Source organism: Phyllostomus discolor, chromosome X (assembly GCF_004126475.2).
Source record: "Phyllostomus discolor isolate MPI-MPIP mPhyDis1 chromosome X, mPhyDis1.pri.v3, whole genome shotgun sequence".
Lineage (NCBI taxonomy): Eukaryota > Metazoa > Chordata > Mammalia > Chiroptera > Phyllostomidae > Phyllostomus > Phyllostomus discolor.
Genome location: NC_050198.1, coordinates 49040919 through 49061816, shown reverse-complemented (window position 1 = coordinate 49061816; position 20898 = coordinate 49040919). Strand labels below are relative to the sequence as shown.

The 20898-nt window shown below is 39.5% G+C and overlaps 1 long non-coding RNA gene across 1 annotated transcript; it reads right to left on the bottom strand.

Annotated features, from left to right (window-relative positions):
* Positions 1–4227: 4227 nt before the first annotated feature.
* LOC118498460 lies at positions 4228–20315 on the bottom strand. Its single transcript, XR_004900950.1, has 3 exons — positions 20215–20315; positions 12167–12173; positions 4228–4237 (listed from the first exon to the last, which is right to left on the bottom strand). It is a non-coding gene; the product is annotated as an uncharacterized LOC118498460 (long non-coding RNA).
* Between the last annotated feature and the right edge of the window lie 583 nt (positions 20316–20898).

The window sequence follows — 20898 nt, the reverse complement described above, 5'->3', positions numbered from 1 at the left end:
AATAATTTTTTGGATATCATGAGGGTTTCGAATATCTTAAAAAACTTAAAATTTGCTGGTCACTGATTTACTTTTAAACCATCTAAAATTCAGTATAAAGTGGCAGGTAGATAGTAAGCTGCTCAATAAATGATTCTGGCTGCATTAGTGGATATATAGATGGATGAAGGAGATGCAGAAATCATGAGAATGGATAGGGATAGTACAACTTTGTTGTTTGTTATTTCTTGGAGAATGAAAAAAGTTAACAACTGCTATATTTAATAAAACTTTCTAGCAAAGATATCAGCATCCTTTAAGGTTTCATACATTTAATGGAGGCAATCATAAATTGTTTATTGAAGGCAGAAGCAATTTTGATCTTTCTTTTCTTTTCTCACAAAATTCTCCTTCATAATTTCACTTCCTCAGTGATAAGGAAAAATTGTTATTATACATTTTTGTCTGATTTATATAGTGTTTCATTTTCTCTGATTTCCCTCCTAGGGAGGAACCATGTTTACTAGTGGTAACCACATGAAGGCTTAATCAGAGCAGTTGAGAAGGTATAAACAACTCTGATTAATGTAAAAGGAAGATAACAATAATTGTTTAGGTGTCTTTAATTGCTTTGATAATGCTTCTAAAAACTTATCCATGGAGGAAATTATACTTCTAGGAGTAGCAGTGGTTTCAGATTTCACCTTCATAGTCTCCCCTGTCAGGGGTATAATGCCTCCTTAAAAGGAGAAATTTTTACATAAATTTGGTAATCATAAATCTCTGCCAAGTTTGCTGATAAAAAGTCCTTTCACACATTTTTTAAGAATTTTAAAATAAATTTGAAGCTATATTTTGTTTTTAAAACATGTTAGTATATTTGTTATACTGCATGAGTCATAATAAATAATATAGTTTGATAATAATTTATCTAAATACTATGTATTTGTAAAAATATGACTGTTCTGAAATGATAGGAAGTTGTCACATTTGGCTATTTCCAATTCAGATTATTTCCACATTATGTTAATCTTGATTAATAAATTACATGCCTTGGTCTTTAATACATCTATCTGAGGAGACTAGAGAGTACCACCATCTATGTACATATTCAAATTGTTGTACTGTCCAGGAATTCCTGATTCCATCCTAACAGGTTATAGCACTGATAAAGTCTTCATAATGACTGCATCTTGAGAGAGAGAGAGACTAACTGTTCTTTGTTGAACAAGCATCCAGTTTTAAGTGCTTTAGGACTTGTTTTACAAGCTTGGGAAATCAAAGTGGCTAAACTTTTTGGATTGTGAGTCTTCAGGGAAGGTGTTCAAATTATTTATTTATTTGGTATGCCAGGTAGTGCATCTGGAAAGGGAGAAAAATAAAATAGAATACTAACCTGTTTATTTAGAGCTTAGATATTTGGCACCTGCAAATGTCTAGAATATTTACAAACTGAAGTAAACAAAAAGCTTCTAAATGCAACTGTTTTCTTTTTCAAAATAGCTGAGAAGGTACAATGTGTTTGCCTAATTTTCCAAGCAGAATAAAGGACTGTTCTGTTTGACTAGCGAGGATAGCTATACAAGTCAAACCTTGACAGTGACAATGTATTACAATTTTCATAAAATTGAAACAAAAAATGAAAACAAAGTTTATTTTCATCAAAATTTACCAAAACTTGGGCAAATCCTATGTTTTATAGTATTTTTAGAAGAAAATGCTTAAAAGTTTGAAATAGTCAAGGACTCCATTAATATTCCAAAGATTTCTCTTAAACCTCTAATATTCAGATCATTTTATTCTGATATGTCTATCATGGTATCATCCTTTTTATCATTTGTTAATTGGTCTTACTCTACCAAAGTTGTCAATGGTGTTGCATTTGAGAAAAGTAGCTCTTCAGCATGTCATTCACCAAATGAATGCAATCCTATGTGTTTTGCAAGATTTGCAATTTCACTTTGATAGTGGTTTGCACTGCACTATCTTGCAATATCAGAAAATCTACTTGATAATGATCAGCATAGGCTCACACCAAGCAGGAAATAAACATTAAATTTATTAAATTAAATAAATTTTATTACATAAATAAACTAAGTAGAGACTAATTTCATAGGTGGTCAGTTCATTAGCAGGTGATTTGTGTTGTTATGACTTTTGCTTCCCTTCATATCCTCTTAATTTGGGGGACATGGATAATGGATACTTTGATAATGAAAACCACCTGTCCTTGTGTTTCCTGTGAACAATTTGAGTCTTGAAATTAGGGTATTACTACTAAAGTGTCCTAAATGCAAATATTTTCTGTAATATTTCATTATTAAATCAAATGCACTTATCTCTTAAATTTAAGCCTTGAGTATATACTTTTATTGTTCTAATTTTTCAATGCAAATGAATTCTGTCCTCCCCGAATAATCTTGAGCATCCCAATGTCAGGATGTTTGGTATTGAAATATGGAATATACCTTGCATTATGGAATCATACTTTTTCACTAGGGTGAAGTAGCACTCACCCTGGAAGTTGTTCTTTTTCCTTGTCAAATTCCAGAATGCCTTTATAATAGTGTCTCTTAAACTATGTCCTTTGGTACTGATTTTCCATCATCATGATAAGTTAATAAATGATTCAAGATAAAACATTCCCCTGTTTAAAACTAATTTGGGAAAATAATGTAAAATGGAGCAGCCACTATGAAAAACAATATGGAGGATCCCCCCGAAAATAACAATAATAAACTTCCAGCCAAGATGGAGGCATAGGTAGACACACTGTGCCTCCTTGCACAACCAAAATAAGGAAAACAACAATTTAGAAACAAAATAACAACCAGAACTGAAAGAAAATTGAACTGTATGGAATTCCAACAACCAAGGAGTCAAAATAGACACATTCATCCAGACAGGTAGGAGGGGCAGAGTCAGTGGCCAGGCAGAGAGAGGTCATGGCAAAAAAAGCAATGGCACTGGGTGCACAAGGCAGCAGCTGACAAACCCTGGGTGTGCAAGACAGCAGCAGGGAGACCCTGGGCATGGGGTGGCAATGGGAAGACCCAGCGAGGTGGCAATTGTAAAGTGGGGCACAGCATGCAAGGCAGCTGGTTGACCAGGTGGTCCCACATTTGTGTGTGTAGATAAACAAGCCAAAACTGGGGAGCAAGACAGATCTCACAACCCAGCATCCCAGTACAGGGAAATAAAGCCTCAAAACACCAATTGAAAACACCTGTGGGAGTTGAGCTGCTGGGAGAGACTCCCAGCTTCACAGGAGAGTTCATTGGAGAGACCTACAGGGTCCTAGAACATACACAAGGCCACCCACATGGGAATCAGCACCAGAAGGGCCCAGTTTGCTTGGGGGAAGCTGCAGAAGGTACTGAAATTCAACAGAGAATGGAGCAAGTGCCACTGTTCCCTTTTGGACCCTGTCCCCACATCAATGTCACAACCCAGCAACTGGATTGCCCCACCCAGGTGAACACCTAAGCCTCTGCCCCTCACTACATAACAGGAGTGACAAGAAAAAAAGATGGCCCCCAAAAAGAACAGATCACAGCTCCAGAAATAATACAACTAAGTGACAAAGAGATAACCAACCTATCAGATGCACACTTTAAAGCACTGGTTATCAGTATGCTCACAGAGTTGCTTGAATTTGGTCACAAATTAGATGAAAAAAATGAAGGCTATGCTAAGTGAAATAAAGGAAAATGCACAGGGAACCAATCATGATGGGAAGGAAACTGGGACTCAAAGCAATGAAGTGGACCAGAAGGCAGAAAGAAACCAAACAGAAAAGAAGGAAGAAACGATAATTCAGAAAAATGAGGAGAGGCTTAGGAACCTCCAGGACATTTTTAAATGTTCCAACATTTGAATTATAGGGGTACCAGAAGGGGAAGGGGAAGACCAACAAGTAGAAGTTATTTGTGCAAATAATAAAGGAGAACGTCCCCAATCTGGCAAAAGGAAATAGACTTCCAGGAAGTCCAGGAAGCTCAGAGAGTCCCAGAGAAGTTGGACCTAAGGAGGAACACACCAAGGCACATCATAATTACATTGGCCAAGATTAAAATGAAGGAGAGAATCTTTGAAGCAGCAAGAGATAAGGAGACAGTTATCTACAAAGGAGTTCCCATCAGACTGTCAGCTGATTTCTCAAAAGAGACCTTGCAGGCAAGAAGAGGCTGGAAAGAAATATTCCAAGTCATGAAAGGTAAGGACCTACCTACATTCAAGATTGCTCTATCCAGCAAAGCTTTCATTTAGAATGGAAAGACAGATAAAGTGCTTCTCAGATATGGTCATGTTGAAGGAGTTCATCATCACCAAGCCCTCATTATATGAAATGTTAAAGGGACTTATCTAAGAAAACGAAGATAAAAAACACGTACAGTAAAATGACAGAAAACTCACAATTATTAACAACCACACCTAAAACAAAAAGAAAATCAAACTAAGGAAATAACTAGAACAGGAAGAGAATCACAGAAATAGAGATCGCATGGCAGGTTAGCAACAGGGGAGTGGGAGGAGGAGGGAAGGAGAAAAGGTACAGAGAGTAAGGAGTAAATCGCATAGATGGTAGGTAGAAAATAGACAGGGAGAAGGCAAGAATAGTATGGGAAATGTAGAAAAGCTAAAAAACTTATGACACATGGACATGAACTAAAGGGGGGAATGTGGGTGGGAGAGGGTGTGCAGGGTGGAGGGGAATGAAGAGGGAAAAATGGGACAACTGTAATAGCATAATCAATGAAATATATTAGAAATAACAATAAGACTATCATATGATCCTACAATCCCACTACTGGACATTTATCAAAGGAGATGAGATCAGAATCTCAAAGAGGTACCTGCACTATTATATTCATAGAAGAATTATTCACGATAACCAAGATAATGAAGTAACCTAAATGTCTATGAAAGAATAAGGGAGAAAGGAAATGTGGTAATCCTGGCTGTTGTGGCTCAGTGGACTAAGCACTGGCCTGTGAACCAAATGGTCACCAGTTCAATTCTCAGTCAGGGCAAGTGCCTGGATCGTGAGCCAGGTCCCCAGTTGGGGTCATGTTAGAGGCAACCAATAGATGTATCTCTCACACACTGATGTTTCTCTCCTGCTCTTTCTCGCCCCACTTACCCTCTCTCTAAAAGTAAATAAATAAAATCTTTAAAAAAAGAAGAGAAAGGAAAATATTCTAACAATGAAATGACACTACATATGTATCTATCAATAATCACCTTAGATATAAATGGCCTAAATGTTCCAGCCAAAAGACAGAGGGTAGCTGAATTGATGAGAAAACAAGATCCATATATATGTTGCCTCAAACAGATCCATCTCAGATTGAAAGATATACACAGACTAAAAGTAAAGGGATACAAAAATATCTCATGTAAATGGAAAGGAGAAAAAAAGCTAGGGTAGTGTTAGAAATATGGGAGAAATAGAGGTGGGAGGAACTGGGTGATCTGGTCTAAGTGCCATTATTTGATTCTATGCTTATGGCAGGCTAAGTCAGGTCCACTTCATCACCGGGAGAAGACAGGAGTGGGGTATTTAAAAGAAAAAGCTAGGGTTTGTGAGGGTATAGGGGAGAGGTTAGTCTCTTATTCTTTCAGGTGGGTGCTTCAGGGTTTCAGGATGTGAACTGAGACAATGTGTTAAGTAAAGGGGTGGGGTGTTTCCAGCTACAGGAGAGTCAGTTTGGCCACTGGCTATTGTGGCTGGCACCAGGTGTCTATTGTTTGTGGTGGGAGAGAGTTTTCATTAAGCCTTGGGCTACCAAGCAAGTCAGGACAACTGAGTCATAGGCAGTACAGAGAGTTGGAATCTGGCCTGACTGGGTCATTAGCAGTCTGGGGGTTGGGGATCTGGCCTGACCCTTTCAGGTAGCAGTACTTATATCCCACCGAATAGACTTTAAAGACAAACTATAGGAAGAGATAAAGAAGGACACTGCATAATATTAAAGGGAATAATCCAACAAGAGGATATAACCCTACTAAATATTTATGCATCCAACATAGGAGCACCTAAATATGTGAAGCAACTCTAGATGGACAAAAAGAGAGAGACTCACAAAAATACAGTCACAGTTGGGGATTCCAGCACCCCATTGACTTCAAAGGATAGATCTTCCACACAGAAAGTCAACAAGGAGATGAGGCCTTAAATGACACACTAGATTGAATGGATTTAATTGATATATTGAGAGCATTGCATCCTAAAGCAGCAAAACATAAATACTTTTCAAGTGCACATGAAACATTTTCTAGGATAGACCACATGTTAGGAGACAAAACAAATCTTAATAAATTTAAGAAGATTCGCCCTGGCTGGTGTAGCTCAGTGGATTGAGCGTGGACTGGGAACCAAAGTGTCCCAGGTTCGATTCCCAGCCAGGGTACATGCCTGGGTTGCAGGCCATAACCCCAAGCAACCACACATTGATGTTTCTCTCTTTCTCTGTCTATCTCCCTCCCTTCCCCTCTAAAAATAAACAAATAAAATCTTAAAAAAAAAAGAACCAATAATAAATTTAAGAAGATTGAAATCATATCAAGTATCTTTTTTGACCATCCACAATGCTATGAAACTAGAAATCAATAACAAGACTAACACTGAAAAATACAGAAAGACATGGGAACTAAATAACATGTTATTAAACAATGAATGGGTCAACATTGAGATCAAGGAAGAAACCAAAAGATACCTTGAAACAAATTAAAAAGAGTACACAACAATCCAAAATCTGTGGGACATTGGGAAAGCAATCCTAAGACGGAAATTCATAGCATTCTGGGCCTATCTCAAAAAACAAACAAACAAACAAACAAACAAAAAACAGAAAAAGCTCAAAACAAACAAACAAACAAACAATCCCAATTTAACTTCACACTTAAAGGAACTTGAAAAAGAAGAACAAACAAAGCCCAATGTGAGTAGAAGGAGGGAAATAATTAAGATTAGAGCAGAAATAAATGAAATAGAGTCTAAAAAATGATAAAGAACATCAACGAATCCAAGAGCTGGTTCTTTGAAAAGATAAACAACATTGACAAACTTTTAACCAAACTCATCAAGAAAAAAAGAGAAAGGACCCAAATAAATAAAATCAGAAATGAAAGAGAAGAAATAACAACTGACACTAAAGAAATACAAAAGATTGTAAGAAAATATTATGAATAGTTATATGCGAGCAAACTGGACAACCGGGGCATAATAAATAAATTCCTAGAAACATACAATCTTCCAAAATAAAATCAGGAAGAATCAGAGAGTGAATAAACAGATTACAGCTAATTAAATTGAAGCAGTAATCACAAACCTCCCAACCAGCAATAGCCCTGGACTGGATGGCTTCACAGGGAAGTTTTACCAAAAATTTCGAGAAGAATACTGCTGCTTCTCAAACTATTTCATCATATTCAAGAGGATGGAAGGCTCCCAAACCTATTTTATGAAGTCAGCATTATCCTAATTCCAAATCTAGATAAAAACACTACAAAGAAAAAAAAATATATAAGCCAATACCCCTGATGAACATAGATGCTAGAATTCTCAAAAAGCAACAAACCAAATACAACAATGCATCAAAAAGACCATAAACCATTATCAAGTGAGATTTATTCTGGGAATGTAAAATTGGTATAACTTTCACAAATCAATAATGTGACACACCACATAAACAAAATGAAGGATAAAAATCACATGATCATATCAATAGATGTGGAAAAAGCATTTGATAAAATCCAGTACCCATTTATGATAAAATCTCTCAGCAAAGTGAGATTAAATGGAACATACCTAAACATAATAAAGGTCATATATGACAAACCCACTACCAGCATCATACTCAACAGGCACAAACTACAACCATTCCTCTTAAGATCAGGAACAAGACAAGGATGTCCTCTTTCACCTCTCTTATTCAACACAGTACTGGAATTCCTAGCCACGGCAATCAGACAAGAAGAAGAAATAAAGACAACCAAATTAAAAAGGAAGAATTAAAACTGTCTTTATTTGCAGATGATATGATACTATATATACAGAATCCCAAACATTCCACTGAAAAACTATTAGAACTGATAAGTGAATTCAGCAAAATACCAGGATACAAAATTAATATCCAGGAATCAGTTCCATTTTTTAAAAATTATATTTTCTTGATTATGCTATTACAGTTATCCTGATTTATCCCCCTTTGACCCCCTCCACCCAGGCCCCTACTCCCTCAGGCAATGCCCCCATCATTGTACATGTCCATGGATCATGGGTATAGGTTCTTTGGCTACTCCATTTCCTATACTGTGCTTTATATACCCATGGCTATTTTGTAACTACTTATTTATACTTAATCCCATCACCTGTTCACCCATTCTCCCCCTCCTTCCTCCCATCTAGTAACCTTACGGTAACTAACTTCTGGTCCTCTTGCTTTTAAAAGTTTCTCTTTATTTTTAACTTTTGGCCTTTTAATAATGATGTGTTTTGGAGTGGGCCTCTTTTGCATCCATCATAATTGGGACTCTCTACACTTCCTGGATTTGCATGTCTATATCCTTCACCAAATAAGGGAAGTTTTCTTTCACTATTATTTTTCAGATAGATTTCCAATTTCTTGCTCTTTCTCTTTTCTTTCTGGCACCCCTATGAGGTGAATGTTGGACCTTTTAAAGTTTTCCCACAGGCTGTTGATACTATCCTCACTTTTTGGGATTCTTGGGGGTGGGGAGGGCAGGAGAAAACAATGGGGGAAAATTGGGACAACTGTAATTGAACAACAAGACAAAAAAAGATGAATTGGACTACAACCAGGACAGAGACTTTTAGCCAAGGGTTTCATGAATTCCTTAAAAAAAAAGGAATAGAATTAAGTCGGTACCCAAATCCCTGTTAGTGATGCTTTGAGTTATTTGTATATTGGTGTATGTATAGATAGTCATGCAAAAGTTAACTGCCTAATAAATTACATGAATAGCTCATCACACAGAGTAGGCTTCTCAACCTGTAGGTCATGATTTAAGAATTCTTTCTGTTATTGTTGGTGTATTTCAACTGGTGTCAGAGTTCTTGTCCAAAGAGTGGGCAGACAATCTACAAGTACTGTAAGAACCTATTTAGTTCTGATATACTCTCTATATGTTAGACAAACATGGGAAAAGAGAGTCATGGAATCAAGTTGTTAGAAAAAGAAACTCTAGAAGAATAAAAATAAACAAGAAATATGAAAATAACAAAAAAAAATAACCTTAGGCTATAAAGTCTCTTGTTAAGTCAATATGAACTCAAACCCAACAAACACATAAGCAATTTCACAGGTCATATGAGAAGATGGATCATAGCAACATCAATCAATTTAATGTGCCAAATAGTCTTTTCAAAAAAGAACTCAACAAAAATGGAAATGGAGGCCTCAATCTGGAGATTTTGAGTTTATGCATAATCAACATTGTTTAAAGGTGCTAGAATAGCAAGTCAGTTATACCCTCTTCTTTAACTGACACTTGAAATTCAACACAGGGGATTTTATTTCTTTATTCTAAGGTTATATCTCTGACATTTAAAAAAAGCAAAATAAATGTAGGACAGGAGTAGCAGAAGGTGGTAGGCAAGCTAATTGATGTCCCAGCTAGAATGCCTGGGTTCACAAGCCGTACCACTTAGTAAATGATACTGGATGATTACTTTGCCTCTTATAGTATCTCTTTCCTCAAGTGTGAAATTTGGGGTTATAATTACACCTATCTTATAGTGTTGTGAGTATTAAATGAGATCATGTATGTAAAGTACTCAGAATAGTACCCGGCACATGAAAAGCACTCAATAAATGGCAGCTGCTATATTTCTCAGTCACTGATTTCTCACCATGGGCAAGTTTCAGACTCTTTCCTGAACCATGATTCTAGAGAGAGGGTAGGACAATGTGAGGTGGGGAGTAGAATTGGGGGATAGAGAATGGTGAGAGACAAAATTTACTTGCTGAGAACTAGATCTGTCTCATGACTTTCCAATTCAATCTTAACTTTTCCTTTTATGCAAGTATGATAAATCTCATTCCAGATGATGTTCATTATACTATAGTTATGTGTCATTTTAAATTATAAAATTAGCTCCTTTGACTGCATTGGGGAAGGAACTATCCTTGAAATGCTAATTCTAATATTTTTTGCAAGTAATATTTTCTGAAAAATTATTTTGTTATTTAGACCAGAGCACTTAATATGGCAACTGCAAAAGAATACTTTTAAGGGTGTCAGAGCTCATTCTCTGAAAAATTGCTATCATAAGAGAAGCAATCACTTAGCAGAAAGAAAGTCTTTAAAAAAAAAGATTTTTATTTATTTATTTTTAGAGAGAGGGAGAAAGGAAGGAGCAAAACATCAATGTTTGGTTGCTTCTTGCATGCCCCCTACTGGGGATCTGGCCTGTAATGCAGGCATGTACCCTGACTGGGAATCAAACTGGCTACCCTTTAGTTTGCAGGCGGGTGCTCAATCTACTGAGCCACACCAGCTAGGTCAAAAAGCCTTTCTTGAGGCAGGCATATTTCTTGTTTCTGGGAAAAGTTGTTGGTGTGGGGCTTGGGTTTAATATCTAGGCTAAGAGATAGAATTATGCACTTTACAGGTATTTAATTCGTTATTTTTACATTGGTTATGGTATTTGGGTTTCTCAGGCCACCCAGCAATGATTCTGACTTACGAATTTTATTTTATTTTTTTTTGCCATTCAAGCATGTCATTTGATACACTGTAGGTTATCATATCAAATACTTGTTTGATTTTGTTATGATTGGAGGATTAGGGAAGTACAGAATGTTTAAGAGAAGAGCGATATTTTCCAAGACACAACCTCAACCCTCTATCATTTGCCTGTGACCTACATTAGATTCTACCATACCAAATTTTACATACATACTTTACACTTTACATATGTATAGGACATTCTTGCCCTTTACCTGTCTAAAACACTCTGTGTTTTCTTGTTCCTGGGTCATTGCTCATTTATTAAGTGATTTCACAAACATAGACTGAGTGCCTGCTATGTGTAATGAACTATGCTAGGAATCACAGTTATGGCAGTGAATAAGATGTCTGGTTCTGGCTTGAAAGGTTTTTTTGGTTCCCTTTATCTTTAAAGATATCCACCATCCTTCAAGACCCAGCTCCAAGTCATCATATTATATGTATCTCTCCCTGATAAACTCAGCCTACAGGACATTTTCTTGCTCTCAAATAGCATTTAATTGGTACACCATTAATTTGACTCTTATCATATATTCTGTTTTATAATAGTTGTTAAAAAGGTTTCTGGCTGCAAACAGTAGAATACCTAGTTCATAGCAACTGAACCACAAGGCAGTCAAGATGGAGGTAGCCCCAGAGTAGATCTGGCACCTTAACAATGTTATTAAGAGCCAGGCTGCTTTGATCCTTCTACTCTGCTTTTCTTAGTGAGTCAGTGATGTCCTCCCCTATGGTTTGAGAATTGCTGCTGTAGCTCCAAGTATCACATTGTTATATAAAAGTGTCAAAAGCAGGAATCAAGAGGGCAACGGTGACACCAAAGAGCCTCCTGCTTCCATACCTTTTTCAGAATCCCCAGACAACTTTTAGTCACTGGCAAAGGGGTATGGGATTGCTATTGCTGGCTTAAATAATTTATCATCTACCCCCTATGTCTGACCTATTCCTGCCAGAACATATTTCATACCTCTTAGGAGAGAAAGAGTGAAAGGTGATGTCCAAGAAACCAACCAGACGTGCTAGAGCACTTATGATTTTGATGTGTGCATTTATTTGCTATTTTATCTTGGACAAGTTAGCTAACCTTTCTAATTCTCTTTTAGTACATCTTAAAATTGGGCATAAAAATACCTATCTCACAGGGTATGTATGAACATCAAATAAAATGCTGATTATAAAAAAGAAAAAAGAGAAAAGACTTATGGACATGGACAACAGTGTGGTGATTGCAGGGAGGAGAGAGGTGGTAGAGGGGAGATAACTTGTAATGGAAAAAGTACAATAAAAATAAAATAAAATGAAATAAAATAAAAATGCCCCTAGACATACTAGTAGACTACTACTAGTAGTACTACTAGTACTAGACATACTAGTAGATGCTCAGTAAATGTTTCCTATCTGAACAGATGAGGCATGGCTCTAGAATTACCAGACATCTAATCAGGCTCCTATGTAGTCTTCATACCAGTTTATACAAATATTTATAGGGTAACACTTTGCAACACTGATTCTATGTATAGGCCTAGTAAGCAATCACTTATGATTATAATACATAGAATGTTAAAAGGGACTCCCAAGTTTCAAAATTACTTTTTCACAATTCCTATGGCTCATGTCTCCTGTTACATACAATTCAAAATACCTAAGAAAGATAGCACAGTAAACTATTTATCATGCAGTAGTGTCTTAGTGTGAATTTTGTGATCAGATCTTTTCTAATGATAGCTTAGAGGAAGTTGAAGGATAAAGGATAGGTCTAGAACACCAAACATATTATAATTAACTCATTTTTTCCTTCAGGTTCCAGAGCTCAAGAAATAAAAAGTTCAAAGTAAGGTGATAATATCTAACTTCAGTGTAATGCACTAAATAGCTTAGTCATATGTGGGATTTCACATTTAAGTCAGACTCTGGAATCAGACAAATCTTAATTTGAATCCTGTCTCTCACTTGGTGTGTGATTGTGAGCAATTTATCTAGCCTCTGTGGGCTGGGTCCTTTACCGGAAACTAATTGAACAATAATCTCATGGAGCTGGTGCTGGCAGTGGGTTTGTCATATATGGTCTCTGTTATGTTTAGGTATTTTCCCTCTATTCCTACCTTGTTGAGAGATTTTATCATAAATGGGTGCTGGATTTTATCAAAACCTTTGTCTGCATATATTGATATAATCATGTGGTTTTTAACCTTCATTTTGTTTACATGGTGGATCACATTTATTGATTTGCTGATATTGTACCATCCTTGTATTCCCAGAATAAATCTCACTTAATCATGGTGTATGATTTTTTTGATGTGTTGCTGTATTCAGTTTGCTAATATTTTGATGAGGATTTTAGTGTCTATGTTCACCAGGGATATTGGAGTATAATTGTCTTTCTTTGTAGTGTCTTCTCTGGTTTTGGAATTAGGACAATGCTGACCTCGTAAAAGGACTTTGGGAACCTTCCTTCCTCTTGAATATGATGAAATAGTTTGAGAAGGAGAGGTGTTAGGTCTCCCTGGAAAGTTTAGTAAAATTCACCAGTGAAGTCATCTGGTCCAGGGCTTTTGTTTGTTGGGAGGGGTTTTTTTTTTTCCTGCTTCAGTTTCATAGCTGTGTTTCTGTCTATTCTGATTCTCTGATTCTTTCTGATTTAGTTTTGAAATATTGTATGTTTCTAGGAATGTATCCATTTTTGCCCAGGTTGACCAGTTTGTTGGCAGATAGCTGTTCATAATATTTTTGTACAATCCTTTGTATTTCTTTGGTGACAGTGTTGTTTCTCCTCTTTCATTTCTGATTTCATTTATTTGGGTCCTTTCTATTTTTTTCTTGATGAGTCTGGTTAAAAGTTTGTCAATGTTGTTTATCTTTTCATAGAACCAGCTCTCATATTCATTGGTCTTTTTTTATCATTTTTAGACTCTTTCATTTATTTCTGCTCTGATTTTAACTATTTCCCTCCTTCTACTCACATTGGGCTTTGTTTGTTCTTATTTTTAAAGTTCCTTTAAGTGTGAAGTTAAATTGCTTATTTGAGCTTATTCTTGTTAATCTCACAGAGTTGGAAGCATTTAAATGAGACTGTATAAAAGAACTTAACACATATCAGGCTCAAATATTCACTATTATTATCATTTTTAATATAAATCTTACATGAAAGTCATCCCATGGTATATAAATAACAGAGAAGATTATTCTTACCTTGCCTTTGAAGAAATAGACACATAAGATTTCTGGCCAAGATGGGTACATAGGTAGATACACTTTGCCTCCTCACACAACCAAAAGAAAGGTAACAACAAATTTAATAACAGAGTAACTACAACTGCCAGAAAATCAAACTGTATAAAAGTCCAACCACCGAGGAATTAAAGAAGAAACATTCAACCAGAGCAGATTGGCATGAGGGGCGGAGACAGGTAACCCTGTCAGAAAGGATCCAAAGTGAGGCAGTGGCTGGAGGTCCAGATGCATGAGGCAGTGACTGGTGGACTGGGTTGTCCCACAGTGGCATGTGGGTAACCAAGAAGAACAACAGGGGAACAAGACAAACTACACAAACCAGGGATCCAGCGCAGGGAACTAAAGTGTCACAATCTTTGCCGTTAAAATCCTGTGGGGTTGGTGGCCATGAGAGAAACTCCCAGCCTCACAGGAGAGTGTGTTGGAGAGACCTATGGGGTCCTAGAATGTACACAAGCTGACCCACCTGGAAATCAGCACCAGAAAAACCCATTTGCTTGTAGGTAGCAGGGGAAGTGACTGAAAGCTGGCCAAGAGTCAAGCAAGCAGCATTTTTCCCTCTCAGACCCTGGCCTGATATACAGTGTCAGGATGCAGCAATGTGTGTTGGGTCACCCTGGTGAATACCTAAGATGCTGCCCCTTACAATGTAATAGGTACGCCCAGACAAAGAAAGAAGGCCCTAATGAAAGAATAAATCAACACTTCAAAAATACAACTAAGTGATGAAGAAAAACCTATCAGATGCAGAGTTCAAAACACTGGTAATCAGGATGCTCATGTAAATTGTTGAGTATGGACACAAACTGGAGAAAAAAGTGAAGGCTATGCAAAGTGAAATGAAGAGAAATATACAGGAAACCAACAGTGAAGGGAAGGAAACCAGGACTCATATCAATGATCGGGAGCAGAAGGAAGAACTAAACATTCAACTAGGACAGAATGAAGAGGGAAAATTTCAAAAAAGTGAGGATAGGCTTAGGGACCTCCTGTACAACTTTAAATGTTTCAACATCCAAATCATAGGGGTGCTGAAGAGAGAAGGAGAAGAGCAAGAAATTGAAAACTGATTTGAAAACATAACGAAGGAGAACTTCCTCAAACTTGCAAAGGAAATAGACTTTAAAGAAATCTAGTAAGATCAGAAAGTCCCAAAGAAGTTGGAACCAAGGAAGCACACACCAAAACACATCATAATTACATTACCCAAGATTAAAGACAAGGAGAGAATCCTAAAAGCAGCAAGAGAAAAGGAGACAGTTGCCTACAAAGAGTTCCCATAAGACTATCAGTTTATTTCTCAAAAAAAAAAAATGTTGAAGGCAAGAAGGGGCTGGAAAGAAGTATTCAAAGTCATGAAGGGGAGGGACCTACATCCAGGATTTCTCTATCCAGCAGGGCTATGATTTAGAATGGAAGGGCAGATAAAATTCCTCCCAGATAGGGTAAAGTTGAAGGAGTTCATCATCATCAAGCCCTTGTTGTATGAAATGTTGAAGGGACTTATCAAAGAAAAAGGTGATCAAAATTATGAACAGTAAAATGACAACAAACTCACAACTATCAACAACTGAACCTAAAAAGAAGGCAAACTAAGCAAACAACTAGAAAACTAACAGAATCACAGAAATGGAGATCACATGTAGGGTTACCAGTGGGGATGGAGAAGGGGGAAGTGGGGGAAAAGGAACAGGGAATAAGAGGCACATGGGTGGGCATAGAATACTGTAGACAGAGGGACGTTGAGAACAGTGTGGAAAGTGGAGAAGACAAAGAGTTTGTATGTAGTTCTATGCACATGAACTAATGTTGGGGGGATATAGGTAGGAGGAGGGTGCAGGGCAGAGGGGAATAAAGGGGGTAAGTGGGACAACTGTAATAGTGTAATCAATACAATATAGAAAAAAATTTAAAAAAATACATGAATTCAGAAATAGACACGTAGGATTTAACTAGTTTACCTTGTATCTTACAAGAAGGTAGTGAGTGATAGAGCCAGAACTAGAATCTAGGCCTTCAGTACAGAGCCAGAGATTCTTCTGCCTGGATTAAAGTGTCTCTCAAAGAACTCTATGTTCATCGTGACCAAGATCAATTCCTAATGACACAGCTAATATGTGGCAGCTATTTTGATAAAAGAACAGGGTTAAAAACACTGATTTAAAAAAATCAACAAGCAATGTATGTTGTATACACCCCTGGAGCTTATTTCATCTATCACCTCATCATTACTTGGGCTCAGGAGCTATCAAGCTCACATGTGAATTGGTAGTCAGATGTATGGCACGATGGTCTTGTAACAGGGTGCAGCTAAGAGGGGAGCCTCAAATAGTGATCTGTAATAAGATCCAGAAGATAAGAGCCTGGAGATAATTGGCTCCACACCACAGGGCCACACCTGCCCAGAATCTGGCAGCTGTAGCCAATTGTGAGAGGAGCCAGAAATGGGGCTTCAGAGGAAGATTGGTGCTGGGATTTAAACCGAGACACGGCAGCCACTGGAGGGGGAGAACCATGCGCAGCCCTGCAAGAGAGAACTACACAGCTTTAGCAGAGTAAAGACTCTCGCTGCCCTGAGGGAAAGAACCACGCGGCCTTGACGGAGTGGAGACTCCTGCAGCCCTGAGAGGGAGAACCATGTGGCTCTGGCAGAGTGAGGACTCCTGTGGTCCGGGGAGAGAGGACCACGTGCCTTTGCCAGAGTAGGGACCCCCACAGCTTTAGGAGATATGGTACTCTGGACTGGGAAAAGGGGGAGGGAAGGAAGGACTGTGTCTGTGGGTGCTTTAAGGGACTTTAGGATTTTTGGTGGAGACATTAAGTCCCTACTTTAAGTTTGAATAGCATTAAATAAACATTTCCTTTCCTTTTCACAAATCTCTAGCATTGAGAGACGTCTTTCCTCTGGCAGCGGACATAATGGACCTGGGGGCTTCTTTCAGTAATAGTATATCATCCCAGGCCCCCCTTGTTTGTTCTGTAACAGTTTGGCTACTGCGGCAGGACGATAATTGTCCGTGGCAGACCGACCCCCTCAGGTGCGAGAGAGTGAGACTTAATTTCTCTGCACTCCTGAGGGCATCGGCCGCCTATCATGCCTGGAAAGGTGAAAAGGAAATGAAACAGGGAGAGAGAGCAGAGACATGGAGGTATTTTGGTTGAAAACTTGATTTCTGAGTGCTTTTTTTTTGGAATAATGGAGCAGGAATTTTGGATAATGGATCTGGAAATACCTGGTCTTTACGCCATCTGTATGCTTTTTGCTCTGAACTTTTGCTTGCTTTGTTTGAACTTTTGCTTGCTTTGTCAGAACTGTAAGAGTAGTTCTGAGCCAGTCCCTAAGTGGAGCCCATTGGGTAGAATCCTAAGGGATTGGGAGAACTACTGTGCTAAGTCAACATACAAAATTCCCTTGATTAAGCAGTTAATGGTTTATTATTGTAACATGGTGTGGCCTACTTATGTTTTGGGTGATGAGCTGAGATGGCCAGTGAATGGTTCTTTGAGTTACTGCATCATTGCTAGATTGAAACAGTATTGCAGGCAGTATGAACTATCAGAAGAGTTATACTATCTTAATGCATTTATAATATTGCATAACAGCTTTGTGCCAGAGACAGAAGCATGTGATGGTCCAGAAGGGAAAAGTGGTCTCAGAACCCCTCCCTGATAGTCGAACACAGGAAGAGAGAGAGAATGAGGAGATAAACCTCATTAATCCTCTGAACCCAGGGAATGGGAGCTTACAGACAGGGGGAACTCCAGTGGTGCTGCAACCTCCCCAAGAGGTGGGGGCCACCACAACTCCCCAGCCCTTGCAGGTGGGAGAAGTCTCCACCACAGATTCAAGAGTTGGCTCCTTTAGCTATCCTCACCAGCATATGGGAGGGGACCCCTTGGCCCTCGAAACCAGAGCCGGCTGGCCGGTGCCATCTTTACAGGTGGGCGCATCCTGCATTCTGCTGCCACCTTCACAGGTGGGAGGGGCCTGTGCACCACTTGCCTGTGGGGCACCCCAGCCCCAATGGGTGGGGGTCGGCTCTGGAGTCCTGGTGCCCCAGCAGGTGGGAGGTGCCTGTGCTTTGCCTCTGTCCAGCCCCCTGTGTGCGGGGGCGTCTCCGCGGGGCATCACCCTCTGCAGGTGGGAGGGGCCTGGCCCCCTCTGCAAGGTGAGGCCTTGGGGCACCACTCTCCACAGGTAGGAGGGGCCTCCGAGAGGGCACCACCTTCACAGTTGGTGGAGGTTTCTACACCTGCAGCCTCACAGGGGATTAGAACTACCACTGCTGGGGTACCTCCCCCTGCACAGGCAGTGGGAGCCACCTCAGTACTATCTCCTCCCGTAAAGCCAACTGCTCCACCTCCACCTGCTGAGCAATGTGTCTCACCCTCCAGAACTTGCCAGGGCACCTCCTATAACCGGGGAGCCTCCAAAGGTGTAGCCAGCCAATACCCTTTGAGGCAATACCCAATAGGCGGAATAAATGAAGAAGGCCAGCCCGCTGGTTGCTATTGGGCTCATACTCCGTTCTCCACTTCCGACTTGCTGAACTGGAGGAATGCCAATCCCTCATATAGGAGTGATCCTCAGAAGATGGCAGATCTTATTGCCTCTATTTTTACCACCCACCACCCAAACTGGGCAAACATACAGGCCCTCCTGAACATTTTGCTAACAGCAGATGAAAGACTTTTGGTTCTAAGTAGGGCTGATCAGGAGGCCCAGCATCTCCGTGATGAGGACACCGAGGGAATTCTTCACCCAGTGGAGGCAATTCCTCGGGTAGACCCTAAGTGGGACCCGAATAGCAGAGATGGCTTAACCTCTTTAAGACACTATAGAAAGTGCATATTGGAAGAATTTAGGAAAGGAGTTCCCAAGCAGAGGAATCTGAATATGATACAGACTCTCCAGCAGAAGCCAGATGAGGATCCTTCTGAATTTCTAGGGAGGATCTATCAGGCATATAGAAAATACACTGATGTTGATCCAGAGGCACCAGAGAATGTGAGAATGGTAAACATGACTTTTATTGGGCAGAGTGCTCCGGATATCAGGAACAAACTTCAGCATGTAGACGGAGTACTGGGAATGAGCTCCTCCCAGCTAGTGGACATAGCCTTTACAGTCTACAATGCCCAGGAAGCAGGGAAGGCAAAAAGGGCCACAGTGTTTTTGGAGTTAGCCCAGGGAAATCAAAAGAAGTGGGGCCCTAGGGCAGAAAAGGGAAACCCATCGGATACCCGCCATTGGGCCAGAGGCAAAAGGGACCCTATGGAGAAGGCACACTAGGCCGTAATCACTGTGCCTATTGCAAGGAGGAGGGGCACTGGAGGAATGAGTGCCCCCATCGCAAAAGGGGGAAAAATAAAACAGGCACCGCCGAAGGGAGATGAAGACCGACCTTACTGCTGCAGTTGAGGCAGAAAGGGAAAGTTGGACCTGCACTCTGGAGGAAGGTTTGAAATTCCTCTTCCGGAAAGAGAAAACAAATCTCAGTACAGGGTGACAGTGTTTGTCATGTGATAAAAGTATGTGTAAAGCTAGAAACTTTTAGCTGCCATGTACTGAGTTTAAGTATAGTCCTTCCCAGTGTGGGAAAGGAACCAGGGTTAAAAGAGAATGATGGTTAAATCTGGATGCAAAAATGATGTGTAAACGTTGTGAAAGTTTTAAGCCTGGAGTAGAGGAAACCTGAACTACTTGTTTTATGGTTTCATGGAAAAAGAGAAAATTGCTCACATTGGTTTTGTTTCTGATCAGAAACCTGTACCTGAAGACCTAGGAAAGGTCACCTGTAACCGGTTGGGGAGCATGCCTTTGCCACTTGGGACATAGGAAGGGTCATTTGGGGCTGATGAGTGCTTCAGCCAGAGGCAAAGGGGGCATGTCTCTGCCAAGAGACCGGACCTGAAGGAGAATGTTTCTGCGAGGCACCAATGGACGAATTGGTGCAAGAGAATGCTTCTTCCTGTGTACTATTCTGGAACTCTGTTTTGGATTTCACTTTGTATCTGCTCTGAAAAGGAAATTGAGGATTCCAGGGAAGGTTGAAACTTCACACTCTGTAGGAAAGTTTTGAGAAGCCTGGTGGAAATCAGAAGGAAAAGGATTTTCCTTCATGCTTTGTATTTTTCTCCCTACCTGATCCCTCCAGAATTTGGCATTCTGAAGGAGTGAGCAATAATATAAGGTTTCTTTGCATAAAACCAGTAAGACCAGTCACTAATAGTGGTTTTGTTAACAAGGATCGTAAGTGATCCAGGCTGATCTTAGTGTGTTTATGCAAACGAACAATCAAAATTAAAAGCGGGACTCAACGTAGTCCCTTTAATAACAGTGAGGGTGATCTTAAGGAGAAAAATTATGGTTTGAGGAAAATACAATACTCAGTATTGAACACCAGAAATGGCGCAACTGTCTTGAATATTTGCTTTTCAATTTACAGGCACAAAGGATCTGTCAAATTGCCACTGTTAAATATCATTGTAGCAAGGGCCTTGTAACAAGATGTCTTCCCAAAAGACAGTCTCCCAGGCACATAGACTGGCTTGGGAATTTTCATGTAAATTAACCTGTGTGTTCTTCTGTTTTTGTAGGGCATATGCCTAGAAGCTCATTACCTGAGTGATTGACAGTAATCCAGGCCTCACTTAAGGAGCCCATTTTCATCATCGCCCTCTGAGATTCAATGGTTTGGCTGAACTAAGTGGTTGGGCTGGTGAAGGGTTCGGGCGATCTGTGGGTTTCATTTTGAACTGATTTTCCCATTTCTGTCTTGATGGCTTAGACAGAAAAGGGCCCAGATATCTGAAAGGAGGGAAATCCTAACATATTCCCCTCGGCCTGAGTGAAGTACAGTGGGCCACAAGAGTTTCAGATAGGTGTAGCATGCCTTGTACACCTTCCTCCAGATAAGCCATTCTTTA